The following is an 11,691-nucleotide window of genomic DNA, read 5'->3' on the forward strand; positions in this document are numbered from 1 at the left end:
AACTGCTACACAATGGGAGCCTTATTTCTAACTAGTGTCGGTTATAATAATGGAATTCATCACTTATTAGCCAAACAAACGATCACAATAGTCTTAAATCAAGTTTTTAATTCCATGAATGCCGCCTATCTACCCAGTGAGAAGTCCTTTTCAAATAAACCCATTGCTGTATACTCTTTCACAGAAGAGGAGGGCTGAATTAAAGAGCCTCTCCCTCCAGTATTAAAGAGCCTCTCCCTCCAGTATTAAAGAGCCTCTCCCTCCAGTATTAAAGAGTCTCTCCCTCCAGTATTAAAGAGCCCCTCCCTCCAGTATTAAAGAGCCTCTCCCTCCGGTATTAAAGAGCCTCTCCCTCCAGTATTAAAGAGCCTCTCCCTCCAGTATTAAAGAGTCTCTCCCTCCAGTATTAAAGAGCCTCTCCCTCCAGTATTAAAGAGTCTCTCCCTCCAGTATTAAAGAGCCTCTCCCTCCAGTATTAAAGAGTCTCTCCCTCCAGTATTAAAGAGCCTCTCCCTCCAGTATTAAAGAGCCTCTCCCTCCAGTATTAAAGAGTCTCTCCCTCCAGTATTAAAGAGCCTCTCCCTCCAGTATTAAAGAGTCTCTCCCTCCAGTATTAAAGAGCCTCTCCCTCCAGTATTAAAGAGCCTCTCCCTCCAGTATTAAAGAGCCTCTCCCTCCAGTATTAAAGAGTCTCTCCCTCCAGTATTAAAGAGCCTCTCCCTCCAGTATTAAAGAGTCTCTCCCTCCAGTATTAAAGAGCCTCTCCCTCCAGTATTAAAGAGTCTCTCCCTCCAGTATTAAAGAGCCTCTCCCTCCAGTATTAAAGAGTCTCTCCCTCCAGTATTAAAGAGCCTCTCCCTCCAGTATTAAAGAGCCTCTCCCTCCAGTATTTCTTCATGGAAAACAGGAAGAGGAACAAAACCTCTCTGTCGCCGCGGCGCTGCTCCTGTTCAGCATGACTGTCAGAAACATGATGATCATTTTTCAGTACAGTAAGTAATCACGACTAGGCAATCCATGTGTTGTGACCCTGCTTCTAACTAACCTCAAGGGAGCTCTCTGGATCGCGGCCTCATTGCATTGTGTGTGTGTGTGTGTGTGTGTGTGTGTGTCGGGTGCAGAGCCAGGCAGAACAGCAGCTTCACTGGACACTCACACTGCTAGAACACTCAAAACATTAAACAACTTTATCACACTCTGCTGTGCTTTTACTATAGGGAGACTTGTACAAGGCTCACTTCAGCTTTGCTTTGAATTTCTGATGGAGTTCCAATCAGGTTCAAAGCAAGCTGAACTTAAACAACCAAAAAAAATACAATAGATAAAACCAAGAATAACAAAGCAACACAAACACGTTTGCAAAAACAACGTCAAGCCCTTCCTTCCTGTGCGCTACGGACCCCACCCTGGCATTGCTCTCTCAGTGAAACACCCACCCTCTACCCACTCACTGAAACACACCCCCCCTCTACCCACTCACTGAAACACACCCCCTCTACCCACTCACTGAAACACCCCCCCCTCTACCCACTCACTGAAACACACGCCCCTCTACCCACTCACTGAAACACACCCACCCTCTACCCACTCACTGAAACACACCCCCCCTCTACCCACTCACTGAAACACACCCCCCTCTACCCACTCACTGAAACACCCCCCCTCTACCCACTCACTGAAACACACCCCCCTCTACCCACTCACTGACACACACCCCCCTCTACCCACTCACTGAAACACACCCCCCCTCTACCCACTCACTGAAACACACCCTCCTCTACCCACTCACTGAAACACACCCCCCCTCTACCCACTCACTGAAACACACCCCCCTCTACCCACTCACTGAAACACCCCCCCCTACCCACTCACTGAAACACACCCCCCCTCTACCCACTCAGAAACACACCTCCCTCTACCCACTCACTGAAACACACCCTCCTCTACCCACTCACTGAAACACACCCCCCCTCTACCCACTCACTGAAACACACCTCCCTCTACCCACTCACTGAAACACACCCCCCTCTACCCACTCACTGAAACACCCCCCCCTCTACCCACTCACTGAAACACCCCCCCCTCTACCCACTCACTGAAACACACCCCCCTCTACCCACTCACTGAAACACCCCCCCCTCTACCCACTCACTGAAACACCCCCCCCTCTACCAACTCACTGAAACACCCCCCCCTCTACCCACTCACTGAAACACACCCACCCTCTACCCACTCACTGAAACACACCCCCTCTCTACCCACTCACTGAAACACACCCTCCTCTACCCACTCACTGAAACACACCCCCCCTCTACCCACTCACTGAAACACACCCCCCTCTACCCACTCACTGAAACACCCCCCCCTCTACCCACTCACTGAAACACACCCCCCCTCTACCCACTCAGAAACACACCTCCCTCTACCCACTCACTGAAACACACCCTCCTCTACCCACTCACTGAAACACACCCCCCCTCTACCCACTCACTGAAACACACCTCCCTCTACCCACTCACTGAAACACACCCCCCTCTACCCACTCACTGAAACACCCCCCCCTCTACCCACTCACTGAAACACCCCCCCCCTCTACCCACTCACTGAAACACACGCCCCTCTACCCACTCACTGAAACACCCCCCCTCTACCCACTCACTGAAACACCCCCCCCTCTACCCACTCACTGAAACACACCCCCCTCTACCCACTCACTGAAACACACCCCCCTCTACCCACTCACTGAAACACACCCTCCTCTACCCACTCACTGAAACACACCCCCCCTCTACCCACTCACTGAAACACACCCCCCTCTACCCACTCACTGAAACACCCCCCCCTCTACCAACTCACTGAAACACCCCCCCCTCTACCCACTCACTGAAACACCCCCCCCTCTACCCACTCACTGAAACACCCCCCCCTCTACCCACTCACTGAAACACCCCCCCCTCTACCCACTCAGAAACACACCTCCCTCTACCCACTCACTGAAACACCCCCCCTCTACCCACTCACTGAAACACCCCCCCCCTACCCACTCTCTGAAACACACCCCCCCTCTACCCACTCACTGAAACACCCCCCCTCTACCCACTCACTGAAACACCCCCCCTCTACCCACTCACTGAAACACACCTCACTCTACCCACTCACTGAAACACACCCCCCTCTACCCACTCACTGAAACACACCCCCCCTCTACCCACTCACTGAAACACCCCCCCCTCTACCCACTCACTGAAACACCCCCCCCTCTACCCACTCACTGAAACACCCCCCCTCTACCCACTCACTGAAACACACCCCCCCTCTACCCACTCACTGAAACACACCCCCCTCTACCCACTCACTGAAACACCCCCCCTCTACCCACTCACTGAAACACCCCCCCTCTACCCACTCACTGAAACACACCTCCCTCTACCCACTCACTGAAACACACCCTCCTCTACCCACTCACTGAAACACACCCCCCCTCTACCCACTCACTGAAACACACCCCCCTCTACCCACTCACTGAAACACCCCCCCTCTACCCACTCACTGAAACACCCCCCCCTCTACCCACTCACTGAAACACCCCCCCCCTCTACCCACTCACTGAAACACCCCCCCTCTACCCACTCACTGAAACACCCCCCCTCTACCCACTCACTGAAACACACCCCCCTCTACCCACTCACTGAAACACCCCCCCTCTACCCACTCACTGAAACACCCCCCCCTCTACCCACTCACTGAAACACCCCCCCCTCTACCCACTCACTGAAACACCCCCCCCTCTACCCACTCACTGAAACACCCCCCCCTCTACCCACTCACTGAAACACCCCCCCCTCTACCCACTCACTGAAACACACACCCCCTCTACCCACTCACTGAAACACACCCCCCCTCTACCCACTCACTGAAACACACCTCACTCTACCCACTCACTGAAACACACCCCCCTCTACCCACTCACTAAAACACCCCCCCTCTACCCACTCACTGAAACACCCCCCCCCTCTACCCACTCACTGAAACACACCCCTCTACCCACTCACTGAAACACCCCCTCTACCCACTCACTGAAACACACCCCTCTACCCACTCACTGAAACACACCCCCCCTCTACCCACTCACTCAGGGGTCGATCAGCCCTGTTACTGTACAGTGTCCCAATTAACTTATTAGACAAGCATAAAGCAGTCCCACAGTCCCTTTAGTGTATGAATCACACTCTGTACACTCATGCTGCTGCACACTCTAGAGTACATGAATCCCACTCTAGAGTACATGAATCCCACTCTAGAGTACATGAATCACACTCTGTACACTCATGCTGCTGCACACTCTAGAGTACATGAATCCCACTCTAGAGTACATGAATCACACTCTAGAGTACATGAATCCCACTCTAGAGTACATGAATCCCACTCTAGAGTACATGAATCACACTCTAGAGTACATGAATCACACTCTGTACACTCATGCTGCTGCACACTCTAGAGTACATGAATCCCACTCTAGAGTACATGAATCCCACTCTAGAGTACATGAATCCCACTCTAGAGTACATGAATCACACTCTGTACACTCAAGCTGCTGCACACTCTAGAGTACATGAATCACACTCTGTACACTCATACTTCTGCACTCGCAGCTCTGTGCTATTTAAGAACTAGATGCAAACATGGGTGAATCGGCTATGTAATGGGAGTCTTATTCCCATCCCTGTGATGTCAAATTATTTGTCATTATTTTTAATAGGGCAAGTTCAAACAGTCTGGCACTCTCAATCTAAGCCACGGTTTGCAGTGTAATCCACACCACAGTGGCTAGTGGCTACGGTGCACTCTCACAAAACAGAGCATTTCATTGGAGATGAAAATGGTGTTGTGAAGGAACAGGAGCAAGACTGGCCTGAACAACACACTCGATCCCTGAGCAATTCTCACCCCAGCATTCTCCCTCTCTCCCCTCTCCCCTCTCCCCTCTCCTCATCCCTTCCTTCTCCCTCTCCATCCCCGAGCAATTCTCACCCCAGACCCCCAGCATTCTCCCTCTCTCCCCTCTCCTCATCCCTTCCTTCTCCCTCTCCATCACACGCCTCACATCAACATGTGCAGCAGTATAAGGATTTGGAAATTGTGTGGAATCTGTAAAACACATTCCTCCTCTTTCACTGGGAATCAGTGCAAGTTCCAACAGCAGTGCAATGGAGCTCCACAGCGTCATTCAAACAAACAAACTGCACTCCACAGCAAACTGGATTTAAACCAGATTAGGTTTCAGTGGACCGTGGAGAGGTCTGGAACCAGAGATCATTTCATCTAATCCTCTCTCAGCCAGCTGGGATCCTGTGATCCGTACTCTGGAAACCCCTTTTACACCCGACACCTCTCCAAGAGACTTGAGAGACTCATAAACAAACAGCATTCTCTGTGAACGTCCGTGTGCCTGCTCACAAAGACGCCTTCATCATTTACCAGGCTTGCAAATGAACAAATATCTGCTTCCAGGATGGAAATAAGACTCCTACTGCATAGCAGTTTCACCCATTCCATGTTTTAATACCAGCTTGATTAACCACAGTGTATACGGTAACAAGCTCAGGTGGGTCTAATTAAATTATTTAAAACCAGGAATGGATCAAACAACTAATGCAACGGGACCCTAATTCCCATCCCTGGCTTCTGAAAAGCTATCCTGCCCTCAGTTTACGGCCTCGGGACGCCAGTACTGATGACAGGAAAGCAATCATCCAATCAGCTTTTAAAACACTCAGTGCGTTAGTTCATTTCCATTGGCAAGCTATTGTAAAGTGAGGGAAGGCAGCTTGTCTTGTTTTGAAATGAACACATTAATGAATGGATTTATAGAACACCAGACAACAAATGCTTCTGAAAGGCAATTCTGAGCAGGAGTACTGATTCACAGCACGCCCCGCAGTGCAGTGCAGCGCAGTGCAGTGCAGTGCAGTGCAGCAGTTCACTTCTTACGCCACTTTTTTCTTCTACCCAAGCTCCTCCCAGCCGTGCTCTGTCCGTCCTGGGCAGCAGGACGTTGGGCAGCGTGTGTTTCTGTTCATAATTTTATTGCAATATTTACTACTCCCCTCTCCTCATCCCTTCCTTCTCCCTCTCCATCCCCGAGCAATTCTCACCCCAGACCCCCAGCATTCTCCCTCTCTCCCCTCTCCTCATCCCTTCCTTCTCCCTCTCCATCACACGCCTCACATCAACATGTGCAGCAGTATAAGGATTTGGAAATTGTGTGGAATCTGTAAAACACATTCCTCCTCTTTCACTGGGAATCAGTGCAAGTTCCAACAGCAGTGCAATGGAGCTCCACAGCGTCATTCAAACAAACAAACTGCACTCCACAGCAAACTGGATTTAAACCAGATTAGGTTTCAGTGGACCGTGGAGAGGTCTGGAACCAGAGATCATTTCATCTAATCCTCTCTCAGCCAGCTGGGATCCTGTGATCCGTACTCTGGAAACCCCTTTTACACCCGACACCTCTCCAAGAGACTTGAGAGACTCATAAACAAACAGCATTCTCTGTGAACGTCCGTGTGCCTGCTCACAAAGACGCCTTCATCATTTACCAGGCTTGCAAATGAACAAATATCTGCTTCCAGGATGGAAATAAGACTCCTACTGCATAGCAGTTTCACCCATTCCATGTTTTAATACCAGCTTGATTAACCACAGTGTATACGGTAACAAGCTCAGGTGGGTCTAATTAAATTATTTAAAACCAGGAATGGATCAAACAACTAATGCAACGGGACCCTAATTCCCATCCCTGGCTTCTGAAAAGCTATCCTGCCCTCAGTTTACGGCCTCGGGACGCCAGTACTGATGACAGGAAAGCAATCATCCAATCAGCTTTTAAAACACTCAGTGCGTTAGTTCATTTCCATTGGCAAGCTATTGTAAAGTGAGGGAAGGCAGCTTGTCTTGTTTTGAAATGAACACATTAATGAATGGATTTATAGAACACCAGACAACAAATGCTTCTGAAAGGCAATTCTGAGCAGGAGTACTGATTCACAGCACGCCCCGCAGTGCAGTGCAGCGCAGTGCAGTGCAGTGCAGTGCAGCAGTTCACTTCTTACGCCACTTTTTTCTTCTACCCAAGCTCCTCCCAGCCGTGCTCTGTCCGTCCTGGGCAGCAGGACGTTGGGCAGCGTGTGTTTCTGTTCATAATTTTATTGCAATATTTACTACTTCTCCACCTCCATTTCATGAACAAACTATAAAAATGAATAAGCAGGTCGTAAAGCACACACTAAAACGGACTCCAGCAACACAGCTCAAAACAGCCATGCCGAAAATCATTGCTAACACTGTTTTACAATCCTGCCGGTAAAACTCACTCACGCCCCTCAGGGAATTCAAACTTGTTAAACTGGAGTTCATAAAACAAAATCAAACCTGTAAATCTCCAAGCATCCACTATAAAAACAACAGCAATAAAACACTGTCACCGCATAGCAAACAGACAGCTTGTGCCAGCCTATTAAAACTGAACGACCCGGACAGCCCTAGAAATCTGACATCCATCCATCCATCCATCCATCCATCCATTCTGCCCTCGCCTGGGGTCGATTCCAGCTCACGTGGACCGAACTCTGGGTCACTGTGTCCTCCCTCTGCACAGTCGTTGACAGTGCATACAGTGTCATGAACCGCAGCACACAGGACTATCCCTCGAAAGCGTCCTGAGGCATCAGAGGATTCTTAATGGTTAGGTATTGGGGTTGAGGTTAGGTGTTAGGGCAGGGGTTGCTTAAGGTTAGGGTTGGGGTTGAGTTAGGGACAGGGTGGCTTGATTTGGTAGAGTTGCCGAGCTCTGGAAGTGAAAGGTGGTTGTAAACGGCGAATGCCCTCGAATCATCTGATGCCCTCGGGACACTTTCCAGGGGATATTCCTTTACGCTGCGTAATGAACCACGTGTGCTGGAGACGAGGCTGCCTGGGCAGGTGTGCTGTGTGTGTGCGCATGCGCATGCAGAGACTAAGAACGGTTCTACTTGTAGTGGAATCTTCAGAAAAAAAAAGAAAAAACGTTGCTTTTTTTGTAAGGAAGTGTGTCATTTCCTAACGGTGTCAAAGTTATATCTTGGAAGATCTGACAAAATCGCACAGAGTCTCTCTCACACACACTGCCCGCCTTTCATCTTCTAGCCCCTGCTGTGTCCGTAGCGAATCCCCCTCCGCACCCCCCGCGTACAAAAGGAGAGAGGCGGCGGACGACACTGCAAATGTGTATCACCAAATACAAAGTGTTAGTTTATGTGATGTCCTTTTCATCTTTGTTGTATTTCCACTATGCCTACAAGCAACGACGAATTTAGAGAGCAAATATTTACATGAAAAAGTGTATTATGATTATTATTATTATTATTATTATTATTATGATTATTATGATTATTATTATTCCGTTATTTTCTGGACAAAAAACAACACGAACAGCAACCTCCTTTCTGTGATTCCAGCACACAGGCAAGCTCAGGCGGCGCCGTTTCTAGAAGTTGCTTCCATCTGTAGTGGAAACGCGGCCGCCCTTGCGTTTTTAAAAGCCCACTCGCTCCGTGCCAGTGCCACACGTCATAGAGCAGGTCAATAAGACGCGTGTCCACACGTCCACACACAGAGAGGGGCAGAAACACACACACACACACACACAGACAGGGGCAGAAACACACACACACACACACACAGACAGGGGCAGAAACACACACACACACACACACACACACACACACACAGGGGCAGAAACACACACACACACACACACACAGGGGCAGAAACACACACACACACACACACACACACACAGGGGCAGAAACACACACACACACAGAGCAAAGCTCGGCCCAAGTCAAAGTGTCAAAACATGTCATTGCCATCCCGAATCCGCCCCCCCCCCCACCCTCCTCCCAAACACAGCAAAACACGCTGGAACCCCCACTTTACTTACTTCGTGATAAAACGAAAACCCACCACCAGCAAACCCACGCGTTGCATCTTCACAGTATTACAAAGCAACCCCGTCCACACACACACACACACACATATACACGACGTATATTATTTGACGTAAACACGTTCAACACAAAAAGAAAATAATAATAATATTATTATATAAAAAATACACATCATTTCTGATAAAGAAGTAAAGTAAAACAAAGCCTATCGTGTTTGAAATACCTTGTGCGAGCAGGGCGACACTGTAAATGAAATGTAACGAGCCAGCGGTCCGACAGCCTTGTCTTGTTGTTCGTGGATATTATAAACTGTCAAGTCATCATCACCTCGCTGTTTTTCCTGTGGTTTGTTTGGGATGGTAGTGGACGGTACTCGCTCAGGGCAGTTTTATTTTGACTGTACTGCTGCAGTAATCCTGAATATTTAACTGCACCCGTAGTATGTCACTGAATTACCGGGTCGACTCTCTCCCTCCTTCCTCCCTCTCCCTCTCCCTCTCTCCACACAGCACCGAAAATACTAACAAAATAAACAGACGAAGATGGTGATGATGAAGATGAAGATGAAGAATCAGACAAGTCCACTTTTAGTATCCTTTTCCAAAGCCACCCATCCGAAGAAGTAAATCCGAAAGAAGGCGAGTTTCCACAACCACTCCTGTCGCTCCGCCACTCCTGCCAGACGAGGGAATCCGCGGCTTCACAGCAGCTGTGCTGACTGTTCACACATTCCGCATCTATATAAACACATCGCAGATATTAATATGAAAATGTGCAGGCGGTGGCTCGCTCTCTAAATCTACCGCTTTCCAGGGGATTCGGTCTTCTTTAAATCCGTTCAAAAGCAGAAAAATATCGTGCAGTAAAGAAACACCAGAACTGACACACACGCACTTTCACGATGCGTGTTTTTACATAACTGCATCATCCTCTCTCTGTGTGATCGGATCACATGTTAGGAAAACATGGAGCTTCTTAAAGCGACATGCACACAGTTTGTTTCTCAATATTTATTTATTTATTTATTTATTTATTTATTTATTTATTTTGCTGTGCTGGTACTCGATCCTGTACGGAGTCAGAGAGGGGACATGACAGAAAAAATAGATAGCTCGTGGAAAAGAGAGATATTATTTTACCTCATGTCCCCTCCCGGGCTCCGTAATCCTGCAATACAAATAACTGATACGAAAAAAAAAAAAGCGATGCTACATTCAACTCTGATCAAGAGGGTGCTGGGATCAAATATCGACATGGATTCATACACAGCACAGCAAGGCATCAGATATCGACATGGATTCATACACAGCACAGCAAGGCATCAGATATCGACATGGATTCATACACAGCACAGCAAGGCATCAGATATCGACATGGATTCATACACAGCACAGCAAGGCATCAGATATCGACATGGATTCATACACAGCACAGCAAGGCATCAGATATCGACATGGATTCATTCACAGCACAGCAAGGCATCAGATATCGACATGGATTCATACACAGCACAGCAAGGCATCAGATATCGACATGGATTCATACACAGCACAGCAAGGCATCAGATATCGACATGGATTCATACACAGCACAGCAAGGCATCAGATATCGACATGGATTCATACACAGCACAGCAAGGCATCAGATATCGACATGGATTCATACACAGCACAGCAAGGCATCAGATATCGACATGGATTCATACACAGCACAGCAAGGCATCAGATATCGACATGGATTCATACACAGCACAGCAAGGACACTAGTCTGGGGAACAGCATTGTGCTGCGTTATAAACACGCAGCTGGTAACAATCACACACTTTGAAACGCAGCAGATCAACACTCGTTGTTTAAGTTATGAACTGGCATGAATTCTGAGGACGCGCTTCTCGATGCTATATAACTTGTAGATATTGACAGGTTCTTTACAGTTGGCTTTTAGGGTTCCGTGTTCTAGACTCTAAAGCAGTGGTGAGCCCGGGTGGAAATAAGACTCCCGTTGCATAGCCGTGTGATCCATTCCTGGTTTCACTATGAACTTAATAAGACTCACCTGAGCTTGTTACCTCTACGCTGTGGCTATTCGAGCGCGCATTAAAAGCTGCGATGGGTGAAACCGCTATGCAATCGGAGTCTTCTTTCCATCCCTGTGAGCTCTGCCGAGGTCCCGGTTCAGAAGCAGCAGTCACCTGCAGTTTGGTGCTTGCGATGCGAGTGCGACTGTTCTCTACTGCAAGTCCTTCCATAGCATAGAGCGACACTACTACTTTATAAAGGAGGGGCTCCGGCCCTGCAGTTTATCCTATTCATGCAGAGCAGAGCCCCCCTATCCCCCGGGCTGCCATCTTCAAGCGCTTCAGCACAGAGAGCAACAGAAACGCTGTATGTGTGTTATATCTTCAAGCTCTGCACACACAGAGCAATAGAAACGCTGTGTGTGTGTTATATCTTCAAGCTGTGCACACACAGAGCAATAGAAACGCTGTGTGTGTGTTATATCTTCAAGCTCTGCACACACAGAGAGCAATAGAAACGCTGTATGTGTGTTATATCTTCAAGCTCTGCACACACAGAGCAATAGAAACGCTGTGTGTGTGTTATATCTTCAAGCTGTGCACACACAGAGCAATAGAAACGCTGTGTGTGTGTTATATCTTCAAGCGCTTCAGCACACAGAGCAATAGAAACGCTGTGTGTGT

General features: G+C 48.5%; 1 protein-coding gene across 1 annotated transcript in view; it reads right to left on the bottom strand.

Annotated features, from left to right (window-relative positions):
- The window catches only part of LOC117422547 (bromo adjacent homology domain-containing 1 protein-like), a 33,286-nt gene extending 23,349 nt beyond the window's left edge, over nucleotides 1-9,937 (bottom strand). Inside the window, exon 1 of the mRNA XM_058988063.1 lies at nucleotides 9,214-9,937. The gene's annotated coding sequence lies outside the window, so the exon portion shown is untranslated. The remainder of the gene's footprint in view (nucleotides 1-9,213) is intronic.
- Between the last annotated feature and the right edge of the window lie 1,754 nt (nucleotides 9,938-11,691).

This window comes from Acipenser ruthenus, chromosome 15 (assembly GCF_902713425.1).
Source record: "Acipenser ruthenus chromosome 15, fAciRut3.2 maternal haplotype, whole genome shotgun sequence".
Taxonomy (NCBI): domain Eukaryota; kingdom Metazoa; phylum Chordata; class Actinopteri; order Acipenseriformes; family Acipenseridae; genus Acipenser; species Acipenser ruthenus.